The 18,666-nt window shown below is 42.8% G+C and overlaps 1 pseudogene across 1 annotated transcript; it reads right to left on the reverse strand.

Annotated features, from left to right (window-relative positions):
* Window positions 1-2,353: 2,353 nt before the first annotated feature.
* LOC125521315 (uncharacterized) lies at window positions 2,354-5,936 on the reverse strand (annotated as a pseudogene). The gene is made up of 2 exons (XR_015610631.1): window positions 5,546-5,936; window positions 2,354-5,069 (listed from the first exon to the last, which is right to left on the reverse strand). The product of XR_015610631.1 is annotated as an uncharacterized LOC125521315 (transcript).
* Between the last annotated feature and the right edge of the window lie 12,730 nt (window positions 5,937-18,666).

The following is an 18,666-nucleotide window of genomic DNA, read 5'->3' on the forward strand; positions in this document are numbered from 1 at the left end:
CCGGATGGTAGACAGATCGAAGCTTCAATGTTCTCGATCAACTTTGTGGCTGGCCTTGTAGTTAGTGAACAGAAATAATCAAAAAACGCCAATTTCTTAAGCAGGAATTGTAATGTAATTAAGGGTTCATCTTATCTGAACCTGTTGGCGCATGTTCCGAGCAACCCTATCGACTTGGCAAGAACTCTGGGCGGGGTTGAACCTAATTTGATGAAAGCTCGAATGTCTGGTTTTCTCGCCTCGCACTTTTGCTTTCATATAGATCTAAACCTGATTAGCAAAGATCATTACATGCAATCTTGTCTACCAAACCGGTTGATCGAAACAGCAGCTGCCTCCTGTGGTACAACAAAGCAGTCTAATAAGAATAGTAAATTGATGTATAATAAGAATAGTAGAGGCAGCCATGGTGTGATCCTTTAATTGCAGTTATACATTGTAGAGGCAGCCTTTCGTTGATGTATAATAAGAATAGTAAATTCAGATTTTGTACTTTTGGAGGGTACCATATCAATCATGCAAATAGATGGGATGAACTCGCAGAACATACTGGTCTCAACTGGCTGGACACGCACGTACAGCAACAGCAAGCAGTTGGATTGATGTTTAACGCCAGCTGCAAACGCATACAACACACGCACGTGAGAGAATTCAGCGAGTTGTTGGGATCGAACAAAACCAATCTGGAGCTGGCCATGACGATGACGCTGCTGAAGACCTTGGTAGAAATCCACAAACATGTAGCTAGCAGGTGGAGATCGAGGGGACATCCCTTGCGTGTATGTGGATGTGGCTGGTCGCTGCCGGGGCTTCCGATCCAATCGGGGGAGTTATTTTTGTAATAAACTGGACATTGCTGATAGAACTTTGATGTTAGGGACGCCATGGAGGGCAGATCCAGTAGCGGGAGACTTCGAAAAGTAGGTCTGATGCTGCAACTTTGTGGGATGCGAGTGCAGAAGAGGTGGAGGAGGATTGGGGAAGACGCGTCGGCAGATCGGGCAAAGGGAGAGCAACCGTAATTTGCTCCTACGTGAGGAAGAAGGAGAGAAGGAGAGGACGTTTGGATTATCTGATCTATAAATGGCATATAGTTTTTTTTACGCAGACGGCATAGATGTTAGTTTTAGGACCCACACATGAGACGTGATAAAATTACATGGACTGATCACATCGAGTTTTCTTTACGTAGATGGCATAGAGGTTAGTTTTAGGACTTTAGGACCCACACATGAGACGTGATACAATTACATGGACTGATCACATGATACAATTACATGGATTGATCTACACCGTAATAACACGGTCCCATCAGATTAACGGCTCCTAATTACTGATTAACGTGGCAATTTCTAGGGAGTCTAAAATTAGTATAGGTATAGATAGATAGATAGATAGATAGATATAGAAGATAGATAGATAGATAGATAGATGTCATCTTGGGCAAACTGACTAAAAACGTAATCTCCCTTTTGGTTGTTATTTAGTAAAACCATAATCAATTTCTGATAATTGTTAAATAAAAAATTACAGGAAACTGATATTTTGAGCTATATGAAAAGTTCTAGATATCTTGTGTATGATACGCAGTTTATGGAGGCATCTCAATTGTGGACACTTGTCCATTTTACACATAATGGTTTTCAAATCGATTCCAAATAAAATTTGGATCAACTTCGACAATTCACCTCTAGTCATCAGTCATGGTTTCTTTAGGTCCCTATGGCAAGTCTGGCAGATTCTCTAAAAGTCATTTTACCCTAAAAGACCGCAACATAGATAATCCCTAAAAACATTGAGTCCACCCTAAAATCACATCCACCTGACCCAATATTTGTGGTCAACTATCCCCTCCCCTACAAAGTGCTAACTAGTACCCCCTCCAGTTCACACAATGAGTTTGTCACATGTATTAAGTCAGATTTTGATGATTGTTAATGTTTCAAATACTTAGATTGGAAACTATGAATCATATGTTTTATTGTTTCTCAAGAAAAAGATCGCTAGGCTTGTCTCATGATAAATAAAACATTACCTTTTCGTGAAGACATGAAGTAACACATGAAAACCCTTCGAGTAGTAGCTTATTTATAAAATCATTATATCAGATTTGTCTCTTCCTCATTTAGTTCCCTATCACCCACCGCCGTGTCTATAAAGGAGAAACATGCATTGGAGGAGGAAGAGAGTGTGTATCAAACATAGACGTACCATCTTCAAGAGAAAAAATATGGGAATGGGAGGTGTCAGAAAAGAAATGGGCACAACCAATATCAGTTGACTTTGTTTACATTGACCAGCGTGTAGATCCAACCTTGCAGTGCCAGCAGGGGCGGAACTACAGTGTCGGCCCGGGGTCAATTGACCCCGATGACCTCAACCTAAATGTCTGTACATACATACAGTGGCGTACCCAGCAATGAAATGAAGGGTGTGCACACTCTAAAAAAAATTCTACTAATCCAAGTGTCAGACAAAATATGGCAAAATAATAACATGAATAGCTCAATTCAAATTTCACAACAATTTAGTTCACAAAATATATCTCAAATATGCGAAATTACAATACGAATAGTCTTACACAAAAGAAGCACAAGTAGAAAATTACATCACTAGGTAACTCTACGTTTTTGCATTGCCATGAAAGTATCAACTATGTCATCTTCACTTACTTTCATGAACACATCTCGTTCAATAAATGTCACCAAGCAATCATTCAAGCGATCATCACTCATAGTAGTCCTCAACTTACTTTTCACTAGATCCATTGCTGAAAATATCTTTCAACACCCGCCGTCGCCACCGGTAAAATCAATATCAATTTGATGAGTAAGTAGACCAAATCATAAAGAACATGCTTCTTTGTTGCAACAAGCATAATAGAGAGCTCACCAATATTACTTGCATTTCTAAACCTATCATCTTGTCTCATATCATCAATGAAAGTAGTAAGTTGAAATTCTAGCCTTATCAAATCTGTGCTTGATATGTCCATGGGATAGAATTCAGCAAGTCTCATTACCTTGAGTGCATCATAAGAAGCAAATGAGTTGATTGGATTCAAAGCCGACATGCAAATAAGCAACTCCGTATTAACCTCATCAAACCGATTGTCAAGCTCTTGAATGGTTTGATCAATGACACCAAGATATACCTCTCTTCTATAACGATCATCATTTGTTTGTACTTCATAATACCGACGTGATCTTCCATAATGCTCATAAGTATCCTCCCACAAAGGAACTTGAATGTCATGTTTGTTGCAAAATAAGGTTAGCTTTGCAAGAAATTCTTCCCAACCATGAGACCTCAAGTGTTGCATTCTACTCTTTGCCAAACTAACAAGTGCCATTGCATTAACAATATCTTGATCTCTCTTTTGCAAAGATTTGGACAACTCATTTGTATAGCCAAGAATAACAAGCATCAAGTGAAGATTGAAAACAAAGTCAAATGATTCAATGGCTTGAGCAACTCCACGTATTCTTGTCCACTCACGTTTTTGTGAAGGATCTTTTCCAATAGCATCAAGTACTTCAAGGATTGTGGAATACATGCTAACAATGTGCATAATGGTTTTAAAATGAGAACCCCAACGAGTATCGCCGGGTCTAGCTAGTCCCATCTCTTGATTTAGCCCACTTCCACTTTCAATCTCACCCATTTCAAGTGCTTCCAAAACCTTTTGAGCTCTAACATCTCGAAGCATGTCATGGCGCTTACAAGAAACTCCAACAATATTGAGCAAGTAAGAAACATGATCAAAGAACCACAAACATGATTCATTTTCCTTTTCCACGGCTATAAGAACCAACTGAAGTTGATGTGCAAAACAATGGATGTAATAGGCAGAGGGTGACTCATTCATGATCAATGTTTTCAACCCATTAATCTCCCCTTTCATGTTGCTTGCCCCATCATATCCTTGCCCACGCATTTGACTAGGGGTCAAATGATGATCTTTAAGCAAAGTTTGAATTGCATCCTTAAGTGACAATGAAGTTGTATTGGCAACATGAACAACTCCAAGGAACCTCTCACATCCTCTTCCCGATTTGTCAACAAATCATATGCAGAGAGCAAGTTGTTCTTTATGAGATGCATCACTAGACTCATCAGCTAGGATTGCATAGTGGTCATCACCAATATCTTCAATAATTCTTTTAGTTGTTTGCACCGCACAACATTCAATTATTTGATTTTGTATCTTTGGACTAGTCAAGATGCAATTCCCAGGAGCATTGTTCACAACAAGTTTATTAACTTCTTCATCATTTTCCGAAAGCCACTTAAGAAGTTCAACAAAGTTCCCCCTATTGCTAGATTCTTCACTCTCATCATGTCCACGAAATGCCAATCCTTGGTTCAAAAGAAACCTCAAGCATCTAAGTGAATAAGTCAGCCTAGCCTTGTACATACGCAAATCCTCTTTATCCACCCTCACCATAATGTTGTCAATTGATGGTTGGGGTGCCACAAATAAATTGTACTTCTCTTGAGCTTTGTTGTGAATGCTGTTAATACCACCCTCATGTTTGTCTAATGCATCAGGCTTATACCAATTTTTCCAACCACCTTTAACAAAGGTATCACCCTTAGGCCCCCCATTCGATTTGCCTTTGAACAAATAACACACAAAGCAAAATGCAGCCTCATATTTGACACTATATTCTAGCCATTTGTAGTTCTCAAACCAAACAAAGTTGAAGTGTCGATTTTTACCATACATTTTCTTGACTTCAAAGTTGTGTGCATATGGTTGGACTGCATTCTTTGCAATGTACCGGCTCCGAACTTCGTCTTGATCATTAACATCATAATCTGAAATAGGAATCCTTTCCCTGGATCAGGTGGAAGCCTTTGAATATTATAGGACCTTGCATGTGGATGTTGGGGTGATGGTTGCTGTGGTGCTTCATCATCAATATCAATGTCAATCTCTGCATCCGAATGGACTGGAGGTGGATCAATATCAGGTTCAGGTTGCTCTTCGGCTGCAACCTTTCTTGTTTTTGCTTCATAATTCCGGAAAAAAGACTTAATGTCACCATTCCTCTTCATCTTCAGTTCTACAATTAGAACATAATGTCAGCAAGACAACAAGACAGCAAGACAACAGAACAAAAAATGGCACACGTCCCAGTTTTCAAACATACATTTGTTTCAGAAAAAGCATCGGTTTGCTACATCAGTTTGTAAGCATACGATTCAGAGCAATAACAAGCATATGTTTCAGAGCAGCATCCGAAATACATCAGTTTGCAAACATATGATTTTCAGCAAGCATATGTTCAGACTTTAGAGCAGAAGCAAGCATCAGTTTGCTATATAAGATTTTCAGCAAGCATATGTTTAGAGCAGAAGCAATCAAGCATCAGTTTGCTATATATGCAAGATTCAATTTGAGAGAGCTGTAGGGGAGGCCGCCGAGCGCACTATGCTTGTTGTTCAGAATTCAGACAAACATGAGCGCACTATGCTTGTTGTTCAGACAAAAATTGAGCATATGTTCAAAGCTGTAGGGGAGGCCGCCGTCAAAACTCACCCACGAGGCCACGACCGGGGCGAGGAGCGGTGGAGCGGGAAGGACCGGAGGAGAGGAGAGCGTCGGGAGGCGGGAGCAGATCCTCCGGAGACCGGAGCGGCGGCGGCCATCTGGTCTGGGTCGGCTCGACGGCGCCTCGGCAGGGGAGGCGCGACGGTCGATGGCCGTGACGGGAAGGACCGAAGGAGCTCCAGCGGCGGCCGCCACGCGCGAGAGCCCAGCAGCGGTGGCCGAGCGCGAGCTGGGAGCGACTGGGCGGAGGCGGGGAGCGGCGGCGGCGGCCGAGCGAGATGCGGTTGTGCGCCTGCGCCTGTGCCTCTCTCTCGCTCGCTCATAGTGGAGCCCGAGAAGATGAGGTGGGCCTGGCCGCCTGGGCTCAATAGTCAACAGTCAAAATTTCTATATATATATAAAAAAATCCCAGATTTTCTGGGTGTGCCATGGCACACCCGGCACACCCTCTGGTTCCGCCACTGCATACATATATGAGTTGACTTTGTTTACATTGATCAGCATGTAGATCCAAGATGGGATGGTATCCCACCAGTCGGCTAGTGCTATTCTGGCCTAGTGTGGAGTACTAACACATGTGACTTCCTAATGATCTGTCATCAGGATGTTGATCGAAACACCGCTTCGTCCGAAGTGAAAACTTTTGCCCTAGCCTTTATTGGTCGGGCTCAGCAACGATGAACTTGTGTTCATGATGATGATGGCGCTAGGTTGCTTATTCTTTGTTGAAGGCGTTGCTGAGGAAGAAGTTGACTTAGTCATAGGTGTTAATTTCATATCTTGTAATGGTTCGACAGTGGTTGTTTTTGTCTTGTGCTCTCTTTAATAATTAATAAAAATAATTGTGTGCATCACATTGGTGAAGAGGCCGGGGGTCTTAACCTCCTTTTCGGAAAAAATGTAGATCCAACCTTGCAATGCCACTATGCCAGCGAACTTGAATGAAACGCCAGGAGGTCCTACTCGGCATTTGGTTTACTTTCCAATTATAGATCCTTAGCCGGAGAGAGGTGTATGCATACTTGAAAGGTCCCACAGAAACAACCAAGGAACAAATCTAGCATGTAGTTTGTATGTGTGATTAACGGGTTCTTTTTGTAGTTTAATACATGCAATTAAAGTTGATGCTGGCTATTTGAATATTATGTGATATTAGATTAGTATGTTGAATTAATCGAGCCCCAGTACATCTAGAAGCACAATAGTACATCAAGCAAGCCACCTGTCCATTGTAAGAATGTCATATTGTGATCTTGGTGCGTCATAAATTCATGTTGTATATTATACCAGCAAGAAAAATTGAAGTTCAGTCATCAAGCCTTTCGGTATGTAGTTTTTGTACAATTTTATGCTTATTTGTATGTGATTTAACACATGAAGTTAAAAGAATGGACCACTAACCAATTAGCCTTTCTAAGGTAATATAGCCGCCGCAACGGCGACGAGCTTTTGGGCGCCGTTTTCGGGCGGCCCCCTTCGCTAACAGCCTCTTGGTTGCTAGTGGTGATGTGGGTCACTAGATCTCATGCGTGCAGACCTGTGTAGCTATAGGGTTAGAGCCCTATTAGTTTAGATTTTCGTCGTTCGATGCCTTAGCTCCGACGACGGCGACTGTGCCTTAGAATAAAAAAACTCCAGATCTTTGTCTGACAAGGCTTCTTGCTCTATGGGCGATGATATATTTGGGAACTAGTCTATTCATGTGGGGATGACATGGCGGCAACAACATCTCTGTTGTGGACTTGTATCCTCGAGCAAAATTGCAACGGTGTTTGCTCCAGCGCGGAGCTTAGGAGGTAGTCCAGGAGCGGATACAGATAGTACTGGTATGTGTCGGGAGCATCTGGAAGGCGATGGATCATGTGTTTGGTTCATGGTTGTCGACTGGCAGTATGGTTTCCTCATACAACATCTCCGTAGAGCGGGATTGCCAGATCTAGAGTTTGATGGCGTGTCTAGTGTGTTGTCCCGACTAGATTCTTTCAACAACAATTGCTTCATTTTTGATAAGCAACTTGGGAGGTGTGGAAAGCGGCATATCAACGATGGACCATGCGATATACAGTCCATTCAGGACAAGTGTGGCCAAGTAGTGCCGACCATGCAGTCTACAACCCATTCAGGACAAGCAAAGGTCAAGGGCATTGCCATATGATGGTACGAATATGTGTCGAGTAGCAGAATTTTGTTGATGAGCTTGCCAAGAAAGAAGCGTGCCTGAGGAGTGCGATGACCCAATCCCGCCAAGTTCGTTGACCGCCGGTGTCGAGGATGCTGGCTCTTCCACTAGGGGGACATGCCCACCTGTTTCGACTCCACGGTCACCAGCTTCACTGACCACCAGTCCAAGTAGAGCTCCTTTCTCGAAGTAGCCTGATTTAGATAGTTTGATGTTGATGTACTAAAAGTAGTTGTTGATGTCGACTCAGAGTTGATCTTGAGTAGAACTTGTGATGCTTTTGGGTATATGAATCGTCAATTCTAATGTTGCTTATGTTTCATGTGTTCTTCTAACCTTTTCCTATTTGTTCAAGTCTTGTTCTTCTGTCTTGATAGATTAGATGGTATGTGGTGTACAGAGGGAGGTGTCCATGAGCGTACGATTCATGGGAGGCATGCAATGAACAAGTGTCTGGTTACAACAATAGCTCCTATCAAGGGTTTATGAATAAGCAGGAGGCGGGGGATGCTTACAACAAGTTAGTGCTTAGATCAAAGATGGATGTTGGAGTAGGCAAGGGTGTAGGTCATATCGAGTTTGGTGGGCTGAATAATTTGATAATCTTTGTCCAGTTCGTTGTTCTTGTGGATGTTATCATTTCCACGGTTCCATCGGGCCGAATGTTACTTCTTTTCTATAAGACATAACAAACACCATTAACAGATGAAATTATTTGTTGTGATTCTTTTGTAGATGCTCCAGAAAATATAAATGCTACGATAAAGCATATTAGAGCTTGTGTCCATGGAGATCATCTTCTACTCTGAGTGTGTTTTGCTTGTTGTTCATGAACTTCCTCTTATTCGTGAACTTCTAACTCAAGCTTGGTCGTGAAGCTATGCTAGTATATGGACATGTATGGTTGTTTACTTATGAACTTAGAACTCATGCTTGGTTGTGAAGTTGGAATTATATATGGTTATGAACTTGCATCTTGGTCCCATATGGTTGTACGGTCCTATATATTGTTGTTTGAACTTGTTGTACATGTTGGATATAGCTCTATATATATAGTGTTGTTTGAATTGGAGGGTTGTTCCAACAAACAACCCAAAAAAGCAATATGGGCTCTAAGACGAGTGCAACACTCGGCTTACACCCTATAAGCCGAGTGCGCGTAGGAATATACTCGCCTTACAGCCATGTGGCAGGCATTGGGAGCTCCCATGATCAAATGACACTTCCCAAATTTCTAACAAGCCGAACGTGTTTAGCAAGCACTCGGCTTACCTATAAATTGTGTACCAAATGGCACTGTTTAATTTACATATAAGTCGAGCGTACTTAGTGAGAACTCGGTTTACAGCTGGCACGTGGCTACACATAAGGGCTCCGGGCATGAGAAAAACGTGAGTGGGGCCCTGCAACACTCACTCAGAGTGAAACATAAGCTGAGTGGCACACTCAGCTTATAGAGGTGCCACCTCCGATAGAGTTGGCCGGCCCTTATGTTGCTTTTTTCGCTGAGAGCCGCTGTTTTATTCTAGGCTTATATATAAGACAAGTGCCCGTGAATATGATCAACGGTGAAAGCCGGTCTAATATAAGGCACCATTTTTAATTCACGCCATCGCTGTTTTTCTAAAATACCCACCACAGGAAAATTAAGTAAAGCCGAGTATGAAAATACTCGGCGGAGCCCGGTTTAACCCCGGCTTAAGAATTGTGTAAGAATTTTTGCAATAGTGGCAGTGGCACTTTTATCCTAAAAATAATAGGCTTTGCAGAGGTGCCATCACGAGTATGTGTCATCGAGCCTATATAAAGTTATTAATATATGGATCGACTCAGTACAACGAAAAGTCAAACACCACACATATTATTGTATTATCTCATCAAGTTCACCGTGCTTGGTGATGGGACTTGTATTTTGGAGGATACTGAAACCTTTATTTACCTCGACAACGGGACTTATTACCTCTTGGCAGAGGCATCTCGACGACGTCAACAACATCGTCCGGTCACCCCTCAGTCCTTGTCGAACTCGGCTACATTGCCTCGTAGGCTTGATTGGCCTCACCTATTGTTGGAAATATGAGCAAATTATTACGAGATTTAATCCGAATAATTAGAAGATAAATTATGACTACATTAGCAGAGATTAAACTAATCACGCGAACTAGCATAGCAGATGAACAAATCACATCTAGGGCACATACTAGAAACATGAATTCTACCACGATCTCGAACAGGAAGGATAGAATCACATACGGTGCAGCGGGAGCAGCACCGCCGGCGTTAACGTTGTCGTCCATGTCGTCGAGGATGAGGTTGCCGAGCTCGGGGAAGAAGTCGTCGTTCGCGAAGTCGTCGCTGCCAGCAGTCGCGTGAGTGTGCTCCTCAAAAACCTGATCGTCCTTCTCCCGTACAGGATCACGAGAGGCGGGGTTTCGGAGAATGGCAGGGCACAACCGGCGACATGCATCGAGCGCGACAGGCTGTTGTTGCCCAATTTTTGGCTTGACAATTTTCCTGCTATGTGCGAGCTCATGAATAAAGGCGAGTTAGACAGGACTGTCTTGCTATTTAAATGTTTTCTTTTTCGTTTAAATTTGGTTGTTGGTACTTATGTTATTTGTAGTTAATCTTGATGAATTGATATAATCATGTGGATCGTGAAGCAGTCAAGAGGCATCCAATGTTTGTGGGTAGGGAATCAACAGTGTAAGGGCAAGGGACGTGCGAGGGGTCTCATTGAGCCGGGCGCATATGAATGTACGGACGTGGGGAGCAATGAAACACAAATAGTGGAAGCTCTTTCATTTTTCTAATTAGAGATTCAATTAGGCAAAAAAAAATGATATTGCTATTTTAGATACAGTCTACCAAGGAATAGTGAGACTGTCATGGTCAAGCTAGTATGAAACTTAGAAATCATATGCTACTTTGTTTATAAATACATAATAAAGTAAAATAAAATCATATGCTAGGTTTGCCGTTTGCCACGCAAACATACTATAAAACATCATTCATTTTTTCCGTGAATATGCTAGAGATAGGGAGTAACATAGAAGAACCCATAGAGTAGCTCATTATTTATAGAATTGCTATATCCTACTTCTCCATTCATCATTTAGTTCGGTCTCACCCACCGGCCACCAGAACGTTTACTAAAGGAGCAACATGCATGAGTAGAGGAACAGAGCAAGTATCAAACAAAGTGGACATGTAACACTTTTGGGGGCAAACAATGAGAACGGGAGGCGTCAGGAAAGAAACTAACACATTCAGCTTTGTAGTGACAATGAGTTCGTTTTTGCGGTGTCGGAAGTCCTACTCGCTTGGACACTGCAACTATACATGGCATCACTGGGGTTGTTATCTACTGCCGGGGAGATCCATCGAACAACCAATGCCTCCACTGCAACTTGGAACTCATGATGTAAGTGGCGCCACCGCCAACCTGGTGGCTCTTGTCCGCGCTGACCACATAAATTTTTGTGGGAATTGTGGCGGCAACTCGGTTCATCTACGCGGATGTTGCAGTTGACGTGGCTCTGGTGGCAGTCCTGCAAACTAGATATGTTCAATGTTCTTCAGTGATTACCTTGCTACTTGTAACTTGGAGTTGGAGTTGGTTACATTTTGAGGCAGAAACACGCATATAGCTACTCTCTGTTACCCAGCCTCATTTATCGAAAAAGGCTTCTTGCCTCACTTTATATATAAAGCAACCACAACCAGCAACATCCAACCAAACCATGGAGGTCCACAGAAACAAACAAACGAAAAAAAGAAAGAAAAGGAAAATAAGTACGGTACAAGCTAGGGGCAACACCGAAAAGACACACTACGGCCTCAAGGAGGATAGATGATCATGAGAAGTCTAGCCGCCATCTCCTTGTGCTTCCTCGTCAATCTATCAATGGCCACCTTGTCCCGCCGCTTCATTTTGATGGGAGCACTGAGCACAATATACACACTGATAAATGGACAAATTAAGTTGTGTGATGCGCGTGTCTGATGCCTTCTTCATGCGGTTTCATATGAAGAGAAAATGTTGTGATGGCTGCTCATCATGCATTGCGATCGTTGTATCACATTCACATGCAACCAGAATTCCAGATTCAGTACATCTATCTTGGAGGTAGCCTTTACACATTTATTAGTTACTCTTCTGTTCCAAATGTAAGACATATGGGTATTGTTTATAAGATACGTTTTTTTTCTTTACCAATAATTACTTTGATTGTTTCTTGACTTGCCCACGACGAAAGCCTTAAGTTTTCCCACCCCGCACTTTTTCCATCTACCTCATGCCAGCCATAGCGAGCGTGCCCAACTCCTAAACCCTGTCGAGCCAAGCCTCCTCCACGATCTAGAGCCCTTGATATATTCTCCTCGTCATGCTAGCTAGACTTGCCTATCGCATTGGTGAGCTAATTCTGTGGACGCTTGATGTACCTAGGCACATTGAGCCACTCCCGAATCCCGATCCATGGCCATGTTGATACCAACATGAAAGAACGTGCGCTAAGAAGGTGCCCCCACTAGTAGAAAATAGGGCTTTGATACGTCTCCAACGTATCTATAATTTTTGATTGTTCCATGCTATTATATTATCTGTTTTGAATGTTTAATGGGCTTTAATATACATTTTTATATTATTTTTGGGACTAAGCTATTAACCGAAAGCCTAGTGCAAATTGCTGTTTTTTTTGCCTATTTCAGTGTTCTGCAGAAAAGGAATATCAAACGAAATCCAAACGGAATGGAACCTTCGCGAAGATCTTTTTTGGAACAAACGTGATCCAGGAGACTTGGAGTGGACGTCAAGGAAGCAGCGATGCGGCCACGAGGTAGGAGGGAACGCCCCCACCCTCGTCGGCCCGTTGCAGCTCCACCGACCTACTTCTTTCACCTATATATATATATACTCTCGTACCCTGAAACCTTTGAGGAGAGCAACGAAACACATTTTCCACCGCCGCAACCTTCTGTACCCGTGAGATCCCATCTTGGGGCCTTTTCCGACGATCTGCCGGAGGGGGATTCGATCACGGAGGGCTTCTACATCAACACCATAGCCTCTCCGATGATGTGTGAGTAGTTTACCACAGACCTTCGGGTCCATAGTTATTAGCTAGATGGCTTCTTCTCTCTCTTTGGATCTCAATACAAAGTTCTCCTCGATCTTCTTGGAGATCTATTCGATGTAACTCTTTTTGCAGTGTGTTTGCCGAGATCCGATGAATTATGGGTTTATGACTTGATTATCTATAAATATTATTTGATTCTTCTCTGAATTCTTTTATGCATGATTTGATATCTTTGCAAGTCTCTTCAAATTATCAGTTTGGTTTGGCCTACTATATTGATCTTTCTTGCAATGGGAGAAGTGCTTAGCTTTGGGTTCAATTTTGCGGTGTCCTTTCCCAGTGATAGCAGGGGCAGCAAGGCACGTATTGTATTGTTGCCATTGAGGATAAAAAGATGGGGTTTATATCATATTGCTTGAGTTTATCCCTCTACATCATGTCATCTTGCCTAATGCATTACTCTATTCTTATGAACTTAATACTCTAGATGCATGCTGGATAGCGGTCGATGTGTGGAGTAATAGTAGTAGATGCAGAATCGTTTCGGTCTACTTGTCACGGACGTGATGCCTATATTCATGATCATTGCCTTAGATATCATCATAACTATGCGCTTTTCTATCAATTGCTCGACATTAATTTGTTCACACACCGTAATACATGCTATCTTGAGAGAAGCCACTAGTGAAACCTATGGCCCCCGGGTATACTTTACATCATATAAGTTTCCAACCTACAATTCTAGTTTACTATCTATTTTGCAATCTTTATTTTCTAATATATATCACAAAAATACCAAAAATATTTATCTTATTATCTCTATCAGATCTCACTCTCGTAAGTGACCGTGAAGGGATTGACAACCCCTTTATCGCGTTGGTTGCGAGGTTCTTGTTTGTTTGTGCAGGTACTAGGGGACTTGAGCGTAGTCTCCTACTGGATTGATACCTTGGTTCTAAAAAACTAAGAGAAATACTTACGCTACTTTGCTGCATCACCCTTTCCTCTTCAAGGGAAAACCAACACATACTCAAGAGGTAGCAAGAAGGGTTTCTGGCGCCGTTGCCGGGGAGATCTTGTTGGAAATATGCCCTAGAGGCAATAATAAATTAGTTATTATTATATTTCCTTGTTCATGATAATCGTTTATTATCCATGCTAGAATTGTATTGATAGGAAAATCAGATACATGTGTGGATACATAGACAACACCATGTCCCTAGTAAGCCTCTAGTTGACTAGCTCGTTGATCAATAGATGGTTACGGTTTCCTGACCATGGACATTGGATGTCGTTGATAACGGGATCACATCATTGGGAGAATGATGTGATGGACAAAGACCCAATCCTAAGCCTAGCACAAGATCATGTAGTTTGTATGCTAAAGCTTTTCTAATGTCAAGTATCATTTCCTTAGACCATGAGATTGTGCAACTCCCGGATACCGTAGGAGTGCTTTGGGTGTGCCAAACGTCACAATGTAACTGTGTGGCTATAAAGGTACACTACAGGTATCTCCGAAAGTGTCTGTTGGGTTGGCACGAATCGAGACTGGGATTTGTCATTCCGTGTAAACGGAGAGGTATCTCTGGGCCCACTCGGTAGGACATCATCATAATGTGCACAATGTGATCAAGGAGTTGATCACGGGATGATGTGTTACGGAACGAGTAAAGAGACTTGCCGGTAACGAGATTGAACAAGGTATCGGGATACCGACGATCGAATCTCGGGCAAGTATCATACCGCTAGACAAAGGGAATTGTATACAGGATTGATTAAGTCCTTGACATCGTGGTTCATCCGATGAGATCATCGTGGAACATGTGGGAGCCAACATGGGTATCCAGACCCCGCTATTGGTTATTGACCGGAGAGTCATCTCGGTCATGTCTGCATGTCTCCCGAACCCGTAGGGTCTACACACTTAAGGTTCGGTGACGCTAGGGTTATAGAGATATTAGTATGCGGTAACCCGAAAGTTGTTCGGAGTCCCGGATGAGATCCCGGACATCACGAGGAGTTCCGGAATGGTCCGGAGGTAAAGAATTATATATAGGAAGTGCTATTTCGGCCATCGGGACAAGTTTCGGGGTCACCGGTATTGTACCGGGACCACCGGAAGGGTCCATCGTGTGGGGCCACCTGCCCCGGGGGGCCACATGGGCTGTAGGGGGTGCGCCTTGGCCTATATGGGCCAAGGGCACCAGCCCCAAGAGGCCCATGCGCCAAGAATCAAGGGAAAGGAAGAGTCCTAAAGGGGGAAGGCACCTCCGAGGTGCCTTGGGGAGGAGGGACTCTTCCCTGGCCGCACCCTTCTTTGGAGGAAGGGCCAAGGCTGCGCCTCCCCCTCTCCCTTGGCCCTATATATAGTGGGGGGAAGGGAGGGCAGCCCAACCTAAGCCCTGGCGCCTCCCTCTCCCTCCCATGACACACCTTCCTCCTCCCGCAGCGCTTGGCGAAGCCCTGTTGGAATCCCGCTACTAACACCACCACGCCATCGTGCTGCTGGATCTCCATCAACCTCTCCTCCTCCCTTGCTGGATCAAGAAGGAGGAGACGTCGCTGCTCCGTACGTGTGTTGAACGCGGAGGTGCCGTCCGTTTGGCGCTAGGATCATCGGTGATTTGGATCACGACGAGTACGACTCCATCAACCCCGTTCTCTTGAACGCTTTCGCGCGCGATCTACAAGGGTATGTAGATCCAATCCTCTCTTGTTGCTAGATGACTCCATAGATTGATCTTGGTGACACTTAGGAAAATTTTGAATTATTGCTACGTTCCCCAACAGTGGTATTAGAGCTAGGTCTATGCGTAGTTTCTATGCACGAGTAGAACACAAAGTAGTTGTGGGCGTTGATTTTGTTCAATATGCTTACCGTTACTAGTCCAATCTTGATTCGGTGGCATTGTGGGATGAAGCGGCCCGGACTGACCTTACACATACTCTTACGTGAGACTGGTTCCACCGACTGGCATGCACTAGTTGCATAAAGGTGGCTAGCGGGTGTCTGTCTCTCCCACTTTAGTCGGATCGGATTCGATGAAAAGGGTCCTTATGAAGGGTAAATAGCAATTGGCATATCACGTTGTGGTTTTTGCGTAGGTAAGAAACGTTCTTGCTAGAAACCCATAGCAGCCACGTAAACATGCAAACAACAATTAGAGGACGTCTAACTTGTTTTTGCAGGGTATGCTATGTGATGTGATATGGCCAAAAGGATGTGATGAATGATATATGTGATGTATGAGATTGATCATGTTCTTGTAATAGGAATCACGACTTGCATGTCGATGAGTATGACAACCGGCAGGAGCCATAGGAGTTGTCTTAATTTATTTATGACCTGCGTGTCAACATAAACGTCATGTAATTACTTTACTTTATTGCTAACCGTTAGCTGTAGTAGTAGAAGTAATAGTTGGCGAGGCAACTTCATGGAGACACGATGACGGAGATCATGATGATGGAGATCATGGTGTCATGCCGGTGACGATGACGATCATGGAGCCCCGAAGATGCAGATCAAAAGGAGCAAAATGATATTGGCCATATCATGTCACTATTTGATTGCATGTGATGTTTATCATGTTTATACATCTTATTTGCTTAGAACGACGGTAGTAAATAAGATGATCCCTCATTAAAATTTCAAGAAAGTGTTCCCCCTAACTGTGCACCGTTGTGACAGTTCGTTGTTTCGAAGCACCACGTGATGATCGGGTGTGATAGATTCTAACGTTCACATACAACGGGTGTAAGGAAGATTTACACACACAAAACACCTAGGTTAACTTGACGAGCCTAGCATGTACAGACATGGCCTCGGAACACAAGAGACCGAAAGGTCGAGCATGAGTCGTATAGAAGATACGATCAACATGAAGATGTTCACCGATGTTGACTAGTCCGTCTCACGTGATGATCGGACATGGCCTAGTTGACTCGGATCATGTAATCACTTAGATGACTAGAGGGATGTCTATCTGAGTGGGAGTTCATAAGATGAACTTAATTATCCTGAACATAGTCAAAAGGTCTTCGCAAATTATGTCGTAGCTCGCGCTTCAGTTCTACTGTTTAGTTATGTTCCTAGAGAAAATTTAGTTGAAAGTTGATAGTAGCAATTATGCGGACTAGGTCCGTAAACTGAGGATTGTCCTCATTGCTTCATAGAAGGCTTATGTCCTTAATGCACCGCTCAGTGTGCTGAACCTCGAACGTTGTCTATGGATGTTGCGAACATCTGACATACACATTTTGATAACTACGTGATAGTTCAGTTAAACGGCTTAGAGTTGAGGCACCAAAGACGGTTTTGAAACGTCGCGAAACATATGAGATGTTTCGAGGGCTGAAATTGGGATTTCAGGCTCGTGCCCACGTCAAGAGGTATAAGACCTCCGACGATTTTCTTAGCCTACAAACTAAGGAGAAAAGCTCAATTGTTAAGCTTGTGCTCAGATTGCCTGAGTACAACAATCATTTGAATCGAGTGGGAGTTGATCTTCCAGATGAGATATTGATGTTTCTCTGAAGTCATTACCACCAAGCTGCTAGAGCTTCGTGATGAACTATGATATATCAGGGACATATATGATGATCCTTGAGATATTCGCGATGTTTGACACCGCGAAAGTAGAAATCAAGAAGGAGCATCAATTGTTGATGGTTGGTGAAACCACTAGTTTCAAGAAGGGCAAGGGAACAAAGGGATACTTCATGAAACGGCAATTCAGCTGCTGCTCTAGTGAAGAAACCCAAGGTTGAACCCAAACCCGAGACTGAGTGCTTCTGTAATAAGGGGAACAACCACTGGAGCAGAATTACCCTAGATACTTGGTAGATGAGAAGGCTGGCAAAGTCGATAGAAGTATATTGGATATACATTGTGTTGATGTGTACTTTACTAGTACTCCTAGTAGCACCAGGGTATTAGATACCGGTTCGTTTGCTAAGTGTTAGTAACTCGAAACAAAAGGCTACGGAATAAACGGAGACTAGCTAAAGGTGAGATGACGATATGTGTTGGAAGTGTTTCCAAGGTTGATATGATCAAATATCGTACGCTCCCTCTACCATCCAGATTGGTGTTTGCATTGAGCATAGACATGATTGGATTATGTCTATCGCAATACGGTTATTCATTTCAAGAGAATAATGGTTACTCTGTTTATTTGAATAATACCTTCAATGGTCTTACACCTAAAATGAATGGTTTATTGAATCTCGATCGTAGTGATACACATGTTCATGCCAAAAGATATAGGATAGTAATGATAGTACCACCTACTTGTGGCACTGCCACTTAAGTCATATCGGTATAAAATGCATGAAGAAGCTCCATGTTGATGGATCTTTGGACTCACTCATTTTTGAAAGGATTGAGACATGCGAACCATGTTTGTTGGTAGATATGCATGAATAAACTCTATACAAATGGATCGTTTTGACTCACTTGATTTTGAATCACTTGAGACATGCAAATCATACCACATGGGCAAGATGACTGAAAGCCTCATTTTCAGTAAAATGAAACTAGAAAGCAACTTGTTGGAAGTAATACATTTTGATGTGTGCAGTCCAATGAGTGCTGAGGCGTGTAGTGGATATCGTTATGTTCTTACTTCACAGATGATTTGAGTAGATGTTGAGTATATTTACTTGATGAATCACGAGTCTGAATTATTGAAAGGTTCAAGTAATTTCAGGGTGAAGTTGAAAGATCGTCGCGACAAGAGGATAAAAGATCTATGATATGATCATAGAGATGAATATCTGAATTACGAGTTTGGCACATAATTAAGACATTGTGGAAATTGTTTCACAACTAATACAGCCTGGAA

This window comes from Triticum urartu, chromosome 7A (assembly GCF_056163025.1).
Source record: "Triticum urartu cultivar PI428250 chromosome 7A, HENAU_Tu73, whole genome shotgun sequence".
Taxonomy (NCBI): Eukaryota; Viridiplantae; Streptophyta; class Magnoliopsida; order Poales; family Poaceae; genus Triticum; species Triticum urartu.